We start from the raw sequence: 19,292 nt of genomic DNA on the forward strand, positions 1-19,292 counted from the left end.
GGGACCAGTATAACTAAATCCTGCCATTAATTTCATGTGGGCAGTAATAGACATTTTCTGTTCTTAAAAAGCAATGTGAATCTTTTCTTCAGTACGTGAAGGCCTAAACGGGATTATGTATGAGCCAAGATGCCAGCCTGTTTCGCTTGCTCTCTCCCATGGCCTCCATGCTCTAGCTGACCTTGCTGCCGCGTGCCGCATACTGCGACCCGACGCGCTGGTCTACCTTGGCGTCGTGTCCCATTTCTCCATCTGCGTCGCCCAACCCCATCACAGACATACATGGAACAAGACATGGTGGCCACAACTCGGTCAGCGCGCTCCTCCGTCCTGCCCGGGCGCCATGGCCGGGACGGCGAACTTCTGTACACGGCAAGTCTCTGCGCGGACGGACAACGGCGCCAAGTTGTTTCGTCACCACCGTTGTGAACCAGGACAAAACGAGAGCAGTGTGAGGTATGTTCACCATGGGAGGGGCGCAGCCCAATGCCTCATGGCTGTCGGACCTATTGGAGAAGAAAAACACGGTCCAGCCGTCCAGGCTGAAGCCTACGCCATGCTGTCGAGTGCCAGATCCATGCACCGGGAAGGAAAAGGATTCAGGCTTGCAAAAGGGAGCGAAGACGGGCTGGGGAGGAAAGAGAAGGCACAGCGGTGGCCACCGGAACCCTATCAGCGTCGGTGGACAAGAACAACATGCCGGGGTGGGTCCAGAACAAGTATACTGGTGGTCAAGAACAAGTATACTGATGGTCGAGAACAACGACCGGTGCTACCTATACTGCTCGCCATCCGGTTGGCCTGATTGCAGCGGCATAGAATAGTCATGGCCGTTAGATTTTGCGGATGGATGGTCTATATTCACTAATGAGTACCATAAAAGAGCTCAAAATGAATGGCTCAGATGCGACAGTAGAAAAATAGTGAAAAAGAACGGTTGTGATTTATAGTGAAAAAGAAAAATAGTGAAAATGAACGGATGCGACACCTCGGCTGACATGGGGGCTCCAATGTCACCTTACCGAACTGCTCTGTCACCCTTGGCTAGACTATGGGCTTCGCCACCGCTTCATCGACGTACTCCTGGGGCTTCATCATCATCAACCGGCCAGCTTCGTCACGACAGTTGGACCAGGGGTTTCGCCTTGCCACCCCATCAAGGCGAGATCCTCGCTCGGCCACCTTGGAACCGGCTTGGGGCCGGGACCTCGGCTAGGCCAAGGACTACACACCATGTGGGATTTGTCAGAGATCAATGGGCGTCTTCGTCACGCCACAAGCCCGGACCACATCATCAACACCGAGCACATTAACCTCAAAAATTTTATTTTATTTTTGTTTTTTGTTCGGTTTAACCAAGCATTTTATTTGTGTTAAAACAAAAGGATGTTTGTTAAAAATAACATTCTTTACCCAAGTTAACTAGGGCTCTTAAATTTATATGAGTCATTTTATAATAGGGTTAATTATCCTTTTGCCCTCGGTGGTGTCCGTGTGTTCAGTTTTGCCCTCAGATGTGAATTGTGCTCAGTTTTGCCCCTACTCCGTGCGCACCGATTCGTTCTGTGAACCCTGTCATCTCCGTCAGGTCAACGTTTTGACTCGGCCCTTACAGGTGGGACCATGCGGCAAAGACGGCCAATTCACTACTAGGAAAAGGGCTATATATGATATGGCCACTAATGGCGCACCAGACATGTGGTGCGCCACTACTATATAGCAGTGGCGCACCATGAGTTGGTGCGCCATTAGTGTGATAGATACTAATGGCGCACCAGACACATGGTGCGCCACTAGTAACAATTTTTTTTATTTTTTCCAAAAATACTAATGGCGCACCAGGGCACAGTGCGCCATTACTAATTTAACTAGTAATGGTGCACCTACCATACAGTGCGCCACTACTATATTTTTTTCTGCAAAACTACTAATGGCGCACCTCAAGCTGGTGTGCCATTACTAATCTCGATCCCCCTCCATCTCGATCGCTATCCCCCCTCGCTAGATCTCCCTCGCCGCCGAGCACCCCCCGCACCCTCCCCCGCTCCACCGCCGACGACGACCCCCCGCACCCTCCCCCGCTCCACCGCTGCCGACGACAACCTAGGTGCGCCACTAGTAACAATTATATTTTTGACCTCATGAATATTTATTTATGTGTTTATTCTGGTATTGAATTTCTAACTCACAAAAAGTATTGAATTTGTTAATATTTTTTCACATTCATAAATGTTTTACCAATTCACAAATGAGGTGCGCCATTGTTATTAATAAAAAATAATTAAAAAAGTTACTAATGGCGCACCAGGAGAGGGTGCGCCATTGTTATCAATAAAAAAAGTTACTTATGGCGCAACCCTCGGTGGTGCGCCATTGCTATGCCTTTCCCCCCTCTATCCCTTTCCCCCTCGCTCCCGTGCCAGATCAAATTGTTGGGTAACGTAGTAATTTCAAAAAAAAATCCTACGCACACGCAAGATCATGGTGATGCATAGCAATGAGAGAGGAGAGTGTTGTCTACGTACCCTCGTAGACCGAAAACGGAAGCGTTAGCACAACGCGGTTGATGTAGTCGTACGTCTTCACGGCCCGACCGATCAAGCACCAAAAATACGGCACCTCCGAGTTCTAGCACACGTTCAGCTCGATGATGATCCCCGGACTCCGATCTAGTAGAATGTCGGGGAAGAGTTCCGTCAGCACGACGGCGTGGTGACGATCTTGATGTTCTACCGTCGCAGGGCTTCGCCTAAGCACCGCTACAATATTATCGAGGATTATGGTGGAGGGGGCACCGCACATGGCTAAGAGATGAATGATCAATTGTTGTGTCTATGGGGTGCCCCCTGCCCCCGTATATAAAGGAGCAAGGGGGGAGGCGGCCGGCCTAGGAGGAGGGCGCGCCAAGGGCGGAGTCCTACTCCCACCGGGAGTAGGACTCCTCCTTCCCTTGTTGGAGTAGGAGAGAAGGAAAGAGGGGGAGAGGAACAAGGAAAAGGGGGCTGCACCCCCTGTCCAATTCGTACCAGAGGGGGGGCGCGCGCCTCCTTCCTTTTGGCCTCTCTCCTCTATTCTCGTATGGCCCAATAAGGCCCATATACTCCCCGGCGAATTCCCTAACTCTCCGGTACTCCGAAAAATACCGGAATCACTCGGAACCTTTCCGATGTCCGAATATAGTCGTCCAATATATCGATCTTTACGTCTCGACCATTTCGAAACTCCTCGCCATGTCCCCGATCTCATATGAGACTCCGAACTCCTTCGATACATCAAAACTCATAAACTCATAATATAACTGTCATCGAAACCTTAAGCGTGCGGACCCTACGGGTTCGAGAACAACGTAGACATGACCGAGACACGTCTCCGGTCAATAACCAATAGAGGAACCTGGATGCTCATATTGGCTCCCACATATTCTACGAAGATCTTTATCGGTCAAACTGCATAACAACATATGTTGTTCCCTTTGTCATCGGTATGTTACTTGCCCGAGATTCGATCGTCGGCATCTCAATACCTAGTTCAATCTCATTACCGGCAAGTCTCTTTACTCGTTCCGTAATACATCATCTCGCAACTAACTCACTAGTTGCAATGCTTGCAAGGCTTAGGTGATGTGCATTACCAAGAGGGCCCAGAGATACCTCTCTTACAATCGGAGTGACAAATTCTAATCTCGAAATACGCCAACCCAACAAGTACCTTCGGAGACACCTGTAGAGCACCTTTATAATCACACAGTTACGTTGTGACGTTTGGTAGCACACAAAGTGTTCCTCCGGTAAACAGGAGTTGCATAATCTCATAGTCATAGGAACATGTATAAGTCATGAAGAAAGCAATAACAACAAACTAAACGATCAAGTGCAAAGCTAACGGAATGGGTCAAGTCAATCACATCATTCTCCTAATGATGTGATCCCGTTAATCAAATGACAACTCATGTCTATGGTTAGGAAACATAACCATCTTTGATCAACGAGCTAGTCAAGTAGAGGCATACTAGTGACACTCTGTTTGTCTATGTATTCACACATGTATTATGTTTCCGGTTAATACAATTCTAGCATGAATAATAAACATTTATCATGATATAAGGAAATAAATAATAACTTTATTATTGCCTCTAGGGCATATTTCCTTCAGTCTCCCACTTGCACTAGAAAAGGAAAAGGGGGCTACACCCCTTGTCCAATTCGGAACAGAGGGGGGGGCGCGCGCCTCCTTCCTTTTGGCCTCTCTCCTCTATTCTCGTATGGGCCAATAAGGCCCATATACTCACCGGCGAATTCCCGTAACTCTTCGGTACTCCGAAAAATACCCGAATCACTCGGAACCTTTCCGATGTCCGAATATAGTCGTCCAATATATCGATCTTTGCATCTCTACCATTTCGAGACTCCTCGTCATGTCCCCGATCTCATCTGGGACTCCGAACTCCTTCGGTACATCAAAACTCATAAACTCATAATATAACTGTCATCGAAACCTTAAGCGTGCGGACCCTACGGGTTCGAGAACAATGTAGACATGACCGAGACACGTCTCCGGTCAATAACCAATAGCGGAACCTGGACGCTCATATTGGCTCCCACATATTCTACGAAGATCTTTATCGGTCAAAACGCATAACAACATACGTTGTTCCCTTTGTCATCGGTATGTTACTCGCCCGAGATTCGATCGTCGGCATCTCAATACCTAGTTCAATCTCGTTACCGGCAAGTCTCTTTACTCGTTCCGTAATACATCATCTCGCAACTACCTCATTAGTTGCAATACTTGCAAGGCTTAGGTGATGTGCATTACCGAGAGGGCCCGGAGATACCTCTCCGACAATCGGAGTGACAAATCCTAATCTCGAAATACGCCAACCCAACAAGTACCTTCGGAGACACCTGTAGAGCACCTTTATAATCACCCAGTTGAAGGAAATATGCCCTAGAGGCAATAATAAAGTTATTATTTATTTCCTTATATCATGATAAATTTTTATTATTCATGCTAGAATTGTATTAACCGGAAACATAATACATGTGTGAATGCATAGACAAACAGAGTGTCACTAGTATGCCTCTACTAGACTAGCTCGTTAATCAAAGATGGTTATGTTTCCTAACCATGGACAAAGAGTTTTTATTTGATTAACGGGATCACATCATTAGGTGAATGATCTGATTGACATGACCCATTCCATTAGCTTAGCACCCGATCGTTTAGTATGTTGCTATTGCTTTCTTCATGACTTATACATGTTCCTATGACTATGAGATTATGCAACTCCCGTTTGCCGGAGGAACACTTTGTGTGCTACCAAACGTCACAACGTAACTGGGTGATTATAAAGGTGCTCTATAGGTGTCTCCAAAGGTACATGTTGGGTTGGTGTATTTCGAGATTAGGATTTGTCACTCCGATTGTCGAAGAGGTATCTCTAGGCCCTCTCGGTAATACACATCACATAAGCCTTGCAAGCATTGCAACTAATGAGTTAGTTGTGAGATGATGTATTACGGAACGAGTAAAGAGACTTGCCGGTAACGAGATTGAACTAGGTATTAAGATACCAACGATCGAATCTCGGGCAAGTAACATACCGATGACAAAGGGAACAATGTATGTTGTTATGCGGTCTGACCGATAAAGATCTTCGTAGAATATGTAGGAGCCAATATGAGCATCCAGGTTCCGCTATTGGTTATTGACCGGAGACGTGTCTCGGTCATGTCTACATTGTTCTCGAACCCGTAGGGTCCGCACGCTTAAGGTTTCGATGACAGTTATATTATGAGTTTATGAGTTTTGATGTACCGAAGGAGTTCGGAGTCCCATATAGGATCGGGGACATGACGAGGAGTCTCAAAATGGTCGAGACATAAAGATTGATATATTGGAAGCCTATATTTGGATATCGGAAGTGTTCCGGGTGAAATCGGGATTTTACCGGAGTACCAGGAGGTTACCGGAACCCCCAGGGAGGTATATGGGCCTTAGTGGGCCTTAGTGGAAGAGAGGAGAGGAGGCCAGGGCTGGGCCGCGCGCCCCTCCCCCCTAGTCCGAATAGGACAAGGAGAGGGGGGCGGCGCCCCCCCTTTTCTTCTCTCTCTCTTCTTTCCCCCCTCCCGAATCCTATTCCAACTAGGAAAGGGGGGGAATCCTACTCCCGGAGGGAGTAGGACTCCTCCTGGTGCGCCCTCTCCTGGCCGGCCACAACCCCCCCCCCCCTTGATCCTTTATATACGGAGGCAGGGGGCACCCCTAGAGACACAAGTTGATCCACGTGATCATATTCTTAGCCGTGTGCGGTGCCCCCTTCCACCATAGTCCTCGATAATATTGTAGCGGTGCTTAGGCGAAGCCCTGCGACGCTAGTACATCAAGATCGTCACCACGCCGTCGTGCTGACGGAACTCTTCCCCGACACTTTGCTGGATCGGTGTCTGGGGATCGTCATCGAGCTGAACGTGTGCTAGAACTCGAAGGTGCCGTAGTTTCGGTGCTTGATCGGTCGGGCCGTGAAGACGTATGACTACATCAACCACGTTGTGCTAACACTTCCGTTGTCGATCTACAAGGGTACGTAGATCACACTCTCCCCTCTCGTTGCTATGCATCACCATGATCTTGCGTGTGCGTAGGAAATTTTTTGAAATTACTACGTTACCCAACAGTGGCATCCGAGCCTAGGTTTTATGTGTTGATGTTATTTGCACGAGTAGAACACAAGTGAGTTGTGGGCGATATAAGTCATACTGCTTACCAGCATGTCATACTTTGGTTCGGCGGTATTGTTGGACGAAGCGGCCCGGACTGACATTACGCGTACGCTTACACGAGACCGGTTCTCCCGACGTGCTTTGCACAAAGGTGGCTAGCGGGTGACAGTTTCTCCAACTTTAGTTGAACCGAGTGTGGCTACGCCCGGTCCTTGCGAAGGTTAAAACAGCACCAACTTGACAAACTATCATTGTGGTTTTGATGCGTAGGTAAGATTGGTTCTTGCTTAAGCCCGTAGCAGCCACGTAAAACTTGCAACAACAAAGTAGAGGACGTCTAACTTGTTTTTGCAGGGCATGTTGTGATGTGATATGGTCAAGACATGATGCTAAATTTTATTGTATGAGATGATCATGTTTTGTAACCGAGTTATCGGCAACTGGCAGGAGCCATATGGTTGTCGCTTTATTGTATGCAATGCAATCACGCTGTAATGCTTTACTTTATCACTAAGCGGTAGCGATAGTCGTGGAAGCATAAGATTGGCGAGACGACAACGATGCTACGATGGAGATCAAGGTGTCGCGCCGGTGACGATGGTGATCATGACGGTGCTTCGAAGATGGAGATCACAAGCACAAGATGATGATGGCCATATCATATCACTTATATTGATTGCATGTGATGTTTATCTTTTATGCATCTTATCTTGCTTTCATTGACGGTAGCATTATAAGATGATCTCTCACTAATTATCAAGAAGTGTTCTCCCTGAGTATGCACCGTTGCGAAAGTTCTTCGTGCTGAGACACCACGTGATGATCGGGTGTGATAGGCTCTACGTTCAAATACAACGGGTGCAAAACAGTTGCACATGCGGAATACTCAGGTTATACTTGATGAGCCAAGCATATACAGATATGGCCTCGGAACACGGAGACCGAAAGGTCGAGCGTGAATAATATAGTAGATATGATCAACATAGTGATGTTCACCAATGAAACTACTCCATCTCACGTGATGATCGGACATGGTTTAGTTGATTTGGATCACGTAATCACTTAGAGGATTAGAGGGATGTCTATCTAAGTGGGAGTTCTTTAAGTAATATGATTAATTGAACCTAAATTTATCATGAACTTAGTACCTGATAGTATCTTGCTTATTCATGTTTGATTGTAGATAGATGGCCCGTGCTATTGTTCCGTTGAATTTTAATGCGTTCCTTGAGAAAGCAAAGTTGAAAGATGATGGTAGCAATTACACGGACTGGGTCCGTAACTTGAGGATTATCCTCATTGCTGCACAGAAGAATTACATCCTGGAAGCACCGCTGGGTGCCAGGCTTGCTGCTGGAGCAACACCAGATGTTATGAACATCTGGCAGAGCAAAGCTGATGACTACTCAATAGTTCAGTGTGCCATGCTTTACGGCTTAGAATCGGGACTTCAACGACGTTTTGAACGTCATGGAGCATATGAGATGTTCCAGGAGTTGAAGTTAATATTTCAAGAAAATGCCCGGATTGAGAGATATGAAGTCTCCAATAAATTCTATAGCTGCAAGATGGAGGAGAACAGTTCTGTCAGTGAGCATATACTCAAAATGTCTGGGTATAATAATGACTTGATTCAATTGGGAGTTAATCTTCTAGATGATTGCATCATTGACAGAATTCTCCAATCACTGCCACCAAGCTACAAGAGCTTCGTGATGAACTATAATATGCAAGGGATGAATAATACTATTCCCGAGCTCTTCGCAATGCTGAAAGCTGCGGAGGTAGAAATCAAGAAGGAGCATCAAGTGTTGATGGTCAACAAGACCACTAGTTTCAAGAAAAAGGGCAAAGGGAAGAAGAAGGGGAACTTCCAAAAGAACAGCAAGCAAGTTGCTGCTCAAGAGAAGAAACCCAAACCTGGACCTAAGCCTGAAACTGAGTGCTTCTACTGCAAGCAGACTGGTCACTGGAAGCGGAACTGCCTCAAGTATTTGGCGGATAAGAAGGATGGCAAGGTGAACAAAGGTATATGTGATATACATGTTATTGATGTGTACCTTACTAATGCTCGCAGTAGCACCTGGGTATTTGATACTGGTTATGTTGCTAATATTTGCAACTCGAAACAGGGACTACGGATTAAGCAAAGATTGGCTAAGGACGAGGTGACGATGCGCGTGAGAAATGGTTCCAAAGTCGATGTGATCGCAGTCGGCACGCTACCTCTACATCTACCTTCGGAATTAATATTAGACCTAAATAATTGTTATTTGGTGCCAGCGTTAAGCATGAACATTATATCTGGATCTTGTTTGATACGAGACGGTTATTCATTTAAATCAGAGAATAATGGTTGTTCTATTTACATGAGTAATATCTTTTATGGTCATGCACCCTTAAAGAGTGGTCTATTCTTATTAAATCTCGATAGTAGTGACACACATATTCATAGTGTTGAAACCAAAAGATGCAGAGTTGATAATGATAGTGCAACTTATTTGTGGCACTGCCGTTTAGGTCATATCAGTATAAAGCGCATCAAGAAACTCCATACTGATGGGCTTTTGGAACCACTTGATTATGAATCACTTGGTACTTGCGAACCGTGCCTTATGGGTAAGATGACAAAAACACCGTTCTCCGGTACTATGGAGAGAGCAACAGATATGTTAGAAATCATACATACAGATGTATGTGGTCCGATGAATGTTGAGGCTCGTGGCGGATATCGTTATTTTCTCACCTTCACAGATGACTTAAGCAGATATGGGTATATTGTTGGGGAACATTGCAGAAAACAAAAAATTTCCTACGGTTTCACCAAGATCCATCTATGAGTTCATCTAGAAACGAGTGATTAGATGCATCTACGTACCTTGTAGATCGCGAGCGGAAGCGTTCAAAGAACGGGGATGAGGGAGTCGTACTCGATGTGATTCGAATCACCGAAGATCCTAGCACCGAACGGACGGCACCTCCGCGTTCAACACACGTACGGTCAGCGTAACGTCTCCTTCTTCTTGATCCAGCAAGAGGGAAGGAGAGGTTGAGGAAGATGGCTCCAGCAGCAGCACGACGGCGTGGTGGTGATGGAGCTGCAGTACTCCGTCAGGGCTTCGCCAAGCGCTATGGAGGAGGAGGAGGTGTTGGAGAGGGAGAAGGAGGCAACCAAAGGCGTGGATGAAAAGCCCTCCTTCCCCCACTATATATAGGAGGGCCAAGGGGGGGCGCCGGCCCTAGGAGATCCAATCTCCTAGGGGGGCGGCGGCCAAGGGAGGTTTCCCTCCCCCCCCCAAGGCACCTAGGAGGTGCCTTCCACTAGTGGGACTCTTCCCTTTTGTGAACCCTAGGCGCATGGGCCTCTTGGGGCTGGTGCCCTTGGCCCATGTAGGCCAAGGCGCACCCCCTACAGCCCATGTGGCCCCCCGGGACAGGTGGCCCCACCCGGTGGACCCTCGGGACCCTTCCGATGGTCCCGGTACAATACCGATGACCCCGAAACTTGTCCCGATGCCCGAAACAGGACTTCCCATATATAAATCTTTACCTCCGGACCATTCCGGAACTCCTCGTGATGTCCGGGATCTCATCCGGGACTCCGAACAACATTCGGGTTACTGCATATACATATCCCTACAACCCTAGCGTCACCGAACCATAAGTGTGTAGACCCTACGGGTTCGGGAGACATGCAGACATGACCGAGATGACTCTCTGGTCAATAACCAACAGCGGGATCTGGATACCCATGTTGGCTCCCACATGCTCCACGATGATCTCATCGGATGAACCACGATGTCGAGGATTCAAGCAACCCCGTATGCAATTCCCTTTGTCAATCGATATGTTACTTGCCCGAGATTCGATCGTCAGTATCCCAATACCTTGTTCAATCTCGTTACCGGCAAGTCACTTTACTCGTACCGTAATGCATGATCCCGTGACCAGACACTTGGTCACTTTGAGCTCATTATGATGATGCATTACCGAGTGGGCCCAGTGATACCTCTCCGTCATACGGAGTGACAAATCCCAGTCTTGATCCGTGTCAACCCAACAGACACTTTCGGAGATACCCGTAGTATACCTTTATAGTCACCCAGTTACGTTGTGACGTTTGGATACCCAAAGCACTCCTACGGTATTCGGGAGTTACACGATCTCATAGTCTAAGGAAAAGATACTTGACATTGGAAAAACTCTAGCAACCGAACTATACGATCTAATGCTATGTTTAGGATTGGGTCTTGTCCATCACATCATTCTCCTAATGATGTGATCTCGTTATCAATGACATCCAATGTCCATAGTCAGGAAACCATGACTATCTGTTGATCAACGAGCTAGTCAACTAGAGGCTTACTAGGGACATGTTGGTGTCTGTTATTCACACATGTATTACGATTTCCGGATAACACAATTATAGCATGAATAAAGACAATTATCATGAACAAGGAAATATAATAATAATGCTTTTATTATTGCCTCTAGGGCATATTTCCAACAGTCTCCCACTTGCACTAGAGTCAATAATCTAGTTACATTGTGATGAATCGAACACCCATGGAATTCTGGTGTTGATCATGTTTTGCTCTAGGGAGAGGTTTAGTCAATGGATCCGCTACATTCAGGTCCGTATGTACTTTACAAATCTCTATGTCTCCATCTTGAACATTTTCACGAATGGAGTTGAAGCGACGCTTGATGTGCCTTGTCTTCTTGTGAAACCTGGGCTCCTTGGCAAGTGCAATAGCTCCAGTGTTGTCACAGAAGAGTTTGATTGGCCCCGACGCATTGGGTATGACTCCTAGGTCGGTGATGAACTCCTTCACCCATATTGCTTCATGTGCTGCCTCCGAGGCTGCCATGTACTCCGCTTCACATGTAGATCCCGCCACGACGCTCTGCTTCCAACTGCACCAGCTTACTGCCCCACCATTCAAAATATACACGTATCCGGTCTGTGACTTAGAGTCATCCAGATCTGTGTCGAAGCTAGCGTCGACGTAACCCTTTACGACGAGCTCTTCATCACCTCCATAAACGAGAAACATTTCCTTAGTCCTTTTCAGGTACTTCAGGATATTCTTGACCGCTGTCCAGTGTTCCTTGCCGGGATTACTTTGGTACCTTCCTACCAAACTTACGGCAAGGTTTACATCAGGTCTGGTACACAGCATGGCATACATAATAGAACCTATGGCTGAGGCATAGGGGATGACACTCATCTCTTCTATATCTTCTGCCGTGGTCGGACATTGAGCTGAGCTCAATTTCATACCTTGTAACACAGGCAAGAACCCCTTCTTAGATTGATCCATATTGAACTTCTTCAATATCTTATCAAGGTATGTGCTTTGTGAAAGACCTATGAGGCGTCTTGATCTATCTCTATAGATCTTGATGCCTAATATATAAGCAGCTTCACCAAGGTACTTCATTGAAAAACTCTTATTCAAGTAGGCCTTGATGCTGTCCAAGAGTTCTATATCATTTCCCATCAAAAGTATGTCATCTACATATAATATGAGAAATGCTACAGAGCTCCCACTCACTTTCTTGTAAACGCAGGCTTCTCCATAAGTCTGCGTAAACCCAAACGCTTTGATCATCTCATCAAAGCGAATGTTCCAACTCCGAGATGCTTGCACCAGCCCATAAATCGAGCGTTGGAGCTTGCACACCTTGTCAGCATTCTTAGGATCGACAAAACCTTCCGGCTGCATCATATACAATTCTTCCTTAAGGAAACCATTAAGGAATGCCGTTTTGACGTCCATTTGCCATATCTCATAATCGTAGAATGCGGCAATTGCTAACATGATTTGGACGGACTTTAGCTTCGCTACCGGTGAGAAAGTCTCATCGTAGTCAACCCCTTGAACTTGTCGATAACCCTTAGCGACAAGCCGAGCTTTATAGATGGTCACATTACCATCCGCGTCTGTCTTCTTCTTAAAGATCCATTTATTTTCTATGGCTCGCCGTTCAACGGGCAAGTCAGTCAAAGTCCATACTTTGTTTTCATACATGGATCCTATCTCGGATTTCATGGCTTCTAGCCATTTGTCGGAATTTGGGCCCGCCATCTCTTCTTCATAGTTCGAAGGTTCACCGTTGTCTAACAACATGATTTCCAAGACAGGGTTGCCGTACCACTCTGGTGCGGAACGTGTCCTTGTGGACCTTCGAATTTCAGTAGGATCTTGATCAGAAGTATCTTGATCATCATCAATAACTTCCTTTCTAGTTGGTGCAGGCACCTCAGGAACATTTTCTTGAGTTGTGCCATTTTCCGGTTCAAGAGGTAACACTTCATCAAGTTCTACTTTCCTCCCACTTACTTCTTTCGAGAGAAACTCTTTCGCTAGAAAGAATCCATTCTTGGCAACAAAGATCTTTCCTTCGGATCTGAGGTAGAAGGTATACCCAACAGTTTCTTTAGGGTATCCTATGAAGACGCATTTTTCTGACTTGGGTTCGAGCTTTTCAGGTTGAAGTTTCTTGACATAAGCATCGCATCCCCAAACTTTTAGAAACGACAGCTTAAGTTTCTTCCCAAACCATAATTCAAACGTTGTCGTCTCAACGGATTTCGACGGAGCCCTATTTAAAGTGAATGCGGCAGTCTCTAAAGCATAGCCCCAAAAAGATAGCGGTAAATCGGTAAGAGACATCATAGATCGCACCATATCTAATAGAGTGCGATTACGACGTTCGGACACACCATTACGCTGAGGTGTTCCAGGCGGCATGAGTTGTGAAACTATTCCACATTTTCTTAAGTGTGTGCCAAATTCGTGACTCAAGTATTCTCCTCCACGATCTGATCGTAGAAACTTGATTTTTCTGTCACGTTGATTCTCAACTTCACTCTGAAATTCCTTGAACTTTTCAAAGGTTTCAGACTTGTGTTTCATTAAGTAGATATACCCATATCTACTCAAATCATCAGTGAGGGTGAGAACATAACGATAGCCACCGCGAGCCTCAACACTCATTGGACCGCACACATCAGTATGTATGATTTCCAATAAGTTGGTTGCTCGCTCCATTGTTCCTGAGAACGGAGTCTTGGTCATTTTACCCATGAGGCATGGTTCGCACGTGTCAAATGATTCATAATCAAGAGACTCTAAAAGTCCATCTGCATGGAGCTTCTTCATGCGTTTGACACCTATGTGACCAAGGCGGCAGTGCCACAAGTATGTGGGACTATCATTATCAACCTTACATCTTTTTGTACTCACACTATGAATATGTGTAGCATTACGCTCGAGATTCATTAAGAATAAACCATTCACCATAGGAGCATGACCATAAAACATATCTCTCATATAAATGGAACAACCATTATTCTCGGATTTAAATGAGTAGCCATCTCGAATTAAACGAGATCCCGATACAATGTTCATGCTCAAAACCGGCACTAAATAACAATTATTGAGGTTTAAAATTAATCCCGTAGGTAAATGTAGAGGCAGCGTGCCGACGGCGATCACATCGACCTTGGAACCATTCCCAACGCGCATCGTCACCTCGTCCTTCGCCAGTCTCCGCTTATTCCGCAGCTCCTGCTTTGAGTTACAAATGTGAGCAACTGCACCGGTATCAAATACCCAAGAGCTACTATGAGTACTGGTAAGGTACACATCAATTACATGTATATCACATATACCTTTTGTTTTGCCGGCCTTCTTGTCCGCTAAGTATTTGGGGCAGTTCCGCTTCCAGTGACCACTTCCCTTGCAATAAAAGCACTCAGTCTCGGGCTTGGGTCCATTCTTTGGCTTCTTCCCGGCAGCTTTCTTGCCAGGCGCGGCAACTTCCTTGCCGTCCTTCTTGGAGTTCTTTTTACCCTTGCCCTTCTTGAACTTAGTGGTTTTATTGACCATCAACACTTGATGTTCCTTCTTGACTTCTACCTCTGCTGATTTCAGCATAGCAAATACTTCAGGAATGGTCTTTTCCATCCCCTGCATATTGAAGTTCATCACAAAGCTCTTGTAGCTCGGTGGAAGCGACTGGAGGATTCTGTCAATGACCGCGTCATCCGGGAGATTAACTCCCAGCTGAGTCAAGCGGTTATGTAACCCAGACATAGTGAGTATGTGCTCACTGACAGAACTATTTTCCTCCATCTTACAGCTGAAGAACTTGTCGGAGACCTCATATCTCTCGATTCGGGCATGAGCTTGAAAAACCATTTTCAGCTCTTCGAACATCTCATATGCTCCATGTCTTTCAAAACGCTTTTGGAGCCCCGGCTCTAAGCTGTAAAGCATGCCGCACTGAACGAGGGAGTAGTCATCAGCACGTGTCTGCCAAGCGTTCATAACGTCTTGGTTCTGTGGGACGGGTGGATCACCTAGCGGTGCTTGTAGGACATAATCTTTCTTGGCAGCTATGAGGATGATCCTCAGGTTCCGGACCCAGTCCGTGTAGTTGCTGCCATCGTCTTTCAGCTTGGTTTTCTCTAGGAACGCGTTGAAGTTGAGGACTACGTTGGCCATTTGATCTACAAGACATATTGTAAAGATTTTAGACTAAGTTCATGAAAATTAAGTTCATCTAATCAAATTATTCAATGAACTCCCACTTAGATAGACATCCCTCTTCTAGTCATCTAAGTATAACATGATCCGAGTCAACTAGGCCATGTCCGATCATCACGTGAGACGGACTAGTCAACGTCGGTGAACATCTTCATGTTGATCGTATCTTCTATACGACTCATGCTCGACCTTTCGGTCTTCTGTGTTCCGAGGCCATGTCTATACACATGCTAGGCTCGTCAAGTCAAACTAAGTGTTTGCATGTGTAAATCTGTCTTACACCCGTTGTATGTGAACGTTAGAATCTATCACACCGGATCATCACGTGGTGCTTCGAAACAACGAACTGTCGCAACAGTGCACAGTTAGGGGGAACACTTTCTTGAAATTATTATGAGGGATCATCTTATTTACTACCGTCGTTCTAAGTAAACAAGATGCTAAACATGATAAACATCACATGCAATCAAATAATAATAGTGACATGATATGGCCAATATCACATAGCTCCTTTGATCTCCATCTTGGGGCTCCATGATCATCTTGTCACCGGCATGACACCATGATCTCCATCATCATGATCTCCATCATTGTGTCTCCATGAAGTTGCTCGCCAACTATTACTTCTACTACTATGGCTAACGCGTTTAGCAATAAAGTAAAGTAATTTACATGGCGTTTCTCAATGACACGCAGGTCATACAAAAAATAAAGACAACTCCTATGGCTCCTGCCGGTTGTCATACTCATCGACATGCAAGTCGTGATTCCTATTACAATAGCATGAACAACTCATACATCACATATATATCATTCATCATTCATCACAACTTTGGCCATATCATATCACAAAGCACTTGCTGCAAAAACAAGTTAGACGTCCTCTAATTGTTGTTGCAAGTTTTACGTGGCTGAAGTAGGGTTCTAGCAAGAACGTTTTCTTACCTACGTGAAAGCCACAACGTGATTTGTCAACTTCTATTTACCCTTCATAAGGACCCTTTTCATCGAATCCGGTCCAACTAAAGTAGGAGAGACAGACACCCGCCAGCCACCTTACGCAACTTGTGCATGTTAGTCGGTGGAACCGGTCTCACGTAAGCGTACGTGTAAGGTTGGTCCGGGCCGCTTCATCCCACAATACCGTTGAAGCAAGATAAGACTAGTAACGGCAAGAAAGTTGACAACATCTACGCCCACAACAAATTGTGTTCTACTCGCTCAAGAAGAACTACGCATAGACCTAGCTCATGATGCCACTGTTGGGGAACGTTGCAGAAAACAAAAATTTTCCTACGGTTTCACCAAGATCCATCTATGAGTTCATCTAGCAACGAGTGATTAGATGAATCTACGTACCTTGTAGATCGCGAGCGGAAGCGTTCAAAGAACGGGGATGAGGGAGTCGTACTCGATGTGATTAGAATCACCGAAGATCCTAGCACCGAACGGACGACACCTCCGCGTTCAACATGCGTACGGTCAGCGTAACATCTCCTTCTTCTTGATCCAGCAAGAGGGAAGGAGAGGTTGAGGAAGATGGCTCCAGCAGCAGCACGACGGCGTGGTGGTGATGGAGCTGCAGTACTCCGTCAGGGCTTCGCCAAGCGCTATGGAGGAGGAGGAGGTGTTGGAGAGGGAGAAGGAGGCAACCAAAGGCGTGGATGAAAAGCCCTCCTTCCCCCACTATATATAGGAGGGCCAAGGGGGGGGCGCCGGCCCTAGGAGATCCAATCTCCTAGGGGGGCGCCGGCCAAGGGAGGTTTCCCTCCCCCCCAAGGCACCTAGGAGGTGCCTTCCACTAGTGGGACTCCTCCCTTTTGTGAACCCTAGGCGCATGGGCCTCTTGGGGCTGGTGCCCTTGGCCCATGTAGGCCAAGGCGCACCCCCTACAGCCCATGTGGCCCCCCGGGACAGGTGGCCCCACCCGGTGGACCCCCGGGACCCTTCCGGTGGTCCCGGTACAATACCGATGACCCCGAAACTTGTCCCGATGCCCGAAACAGGACTTCCCATATATAAATCTTTACCTCCGGACCATTCCGGAACTCCTCGTGACGTCCGAGATCTCATCCGGGACTCCGAACAACATTCGGGTTACTGCATATACATATCCCTACAACCCTAGCGTCACCGAACCTTAAGTGTGTAGACCCTACGGGTTCGGGAGACATGTAGACATGACCGAGACGACTCTCCGGTCAATAACCAACAGCGGGATCTGGATACCCATGTTGGCTCCCACATGCTCCTCGATGATCTCATCGGATGAACCACGATGTCGAGGGAGTCAAGCAACCCCGTATACAATTCCCTTTGGCAATCGGTATGTTACTTGCCCGAGATTCGATCGTCGGTATCCCAATACCTCGTTCAATCTCGTTACCGGCAAGTCACTTTACTCGTACCGTAATGCATGATCCCGTGACCAGACACTTGGTCACTTTGAGCTCATAATGATGATGCATTACCGAGTGGGCCCATTGATACCTCTCCGTCATACGGAGTGACAAATCCCAGTCTTGATCCGTGTCAACCCAACAGACACTTTCGGAGATACCCGTAGTATACCTTTATAGTCACCCAGTTACGTTGTGACGTTTGGATACCCAAAGCACTCCTACGGTATTCCGGGAGTTACACGATCTCATAGTCTAAGGAAAAGATACTTGACATTGGAAAAACTCTAGCAACGAACTATACGATCTAATGCTATGTTTAGGATTGGGTCTTGTCCATCACATCATTCTCCTAATGATGTGATCTCGTTATCAATGACATCCAATGTCCATAGTCAGGAAACCATGACTATCTGTTGATCAACGAGCTAGTCAACTAGAGGCTTACTAGGGACATGTTGGTGTCTGTTATTCACACATGTATTACGATTTCCGGATAACACAATTATAGCATGAATAAAGACAATTATCATGAACAAGGAAATATAATAATAATGCTTTTATTATTGCCTCTAGGGCATATTTCCAACATATATCTAGTTAATGAAACACAAGTCTGAAATGTTTGAAAAGTTCAAAGAATTTCAGAGTGAAGTTGAAAATCATCGTAACAAGAAAATAAAATTCCTACGATCTGATCGTGGAGGAGAATATTTGAGTTACGAGTTTGGTGTACATTTGAAACAATGTGGAATAGTTTCGCAACTCACGCCACCCGGAACACCACAGCGTAATGGTGTGTCCGAGCGTCGTAATCGTACTTTACTAGATATGGTACGATCTATGATGTCTCTTACTGATTTACCGCTATCGTTTTGGGGATACGCTCTAGAGACGGCCGCATTCACGTTAAATAGGGCACCATCAAAATCCGTTGAGACTACGCCTTATGAACTGTGGTTTGGCAAGAAACCAAAGTTGTCGTTTCTGAAAGTTTGGGACTGCGATGCTTATGTGAAAAAGCTTCAACCTGATAAGCTCGAACCCAAATCGGAAAAATGTGTCTTCATAGGATATCCAAAGGAAACTATTGGATACACCTTCTATCACAGATCCGAAGGCAAGACTTTTGTTGCTAAATTCGGAAAATTTCTGGAGAAGGAGTTTCTCTCGAAAGAAGTGAGTGGGAGGAAAGTAGAACTTGACGAGGTAACTGTACCTACTCCCTTAGTGGAAAGTAGTACATCATAGAAACCTGTTTCTGTGACACCTACACCAATTAGTGAGGAAGCTAATTGAAGGAAATATGCCCTAGAGGCAATAATAAAGTTATTATTTATTTCCTTATATCATGATAAATGTTTATTATTCATGCTAGAATTGTATTAACCGGAAACATAATACTTGTGTGAATACATAGACAAACAATGTGTCACTAGTATGCCTCTACTTGACTAGCTCGTTAATCGAAGATGGTTATGTTTCCTAACCATAAACAAAAGAGTTGTTATTTGATTAACGGGATCACATCATTAGGAGAATGATGTGATTGACATGACCCATTCCATTAGCTTAGCACCCGATCGTTTAGTATGTTGCTATTGCTTTCTTCA

This window comes from Triticum urartu, chromosome 7, assembly GCF_003073215.2.
Source record: "Triticum urartu cultivar G1812 chromosome 7, Tu2.1, whole genome shotgun sequence".
NCBI lineage: Eukaryota > Viridiplantae > Streptophyta > Magnoliopsida > Poales > Poaceae > Triticum > Triticum urartu.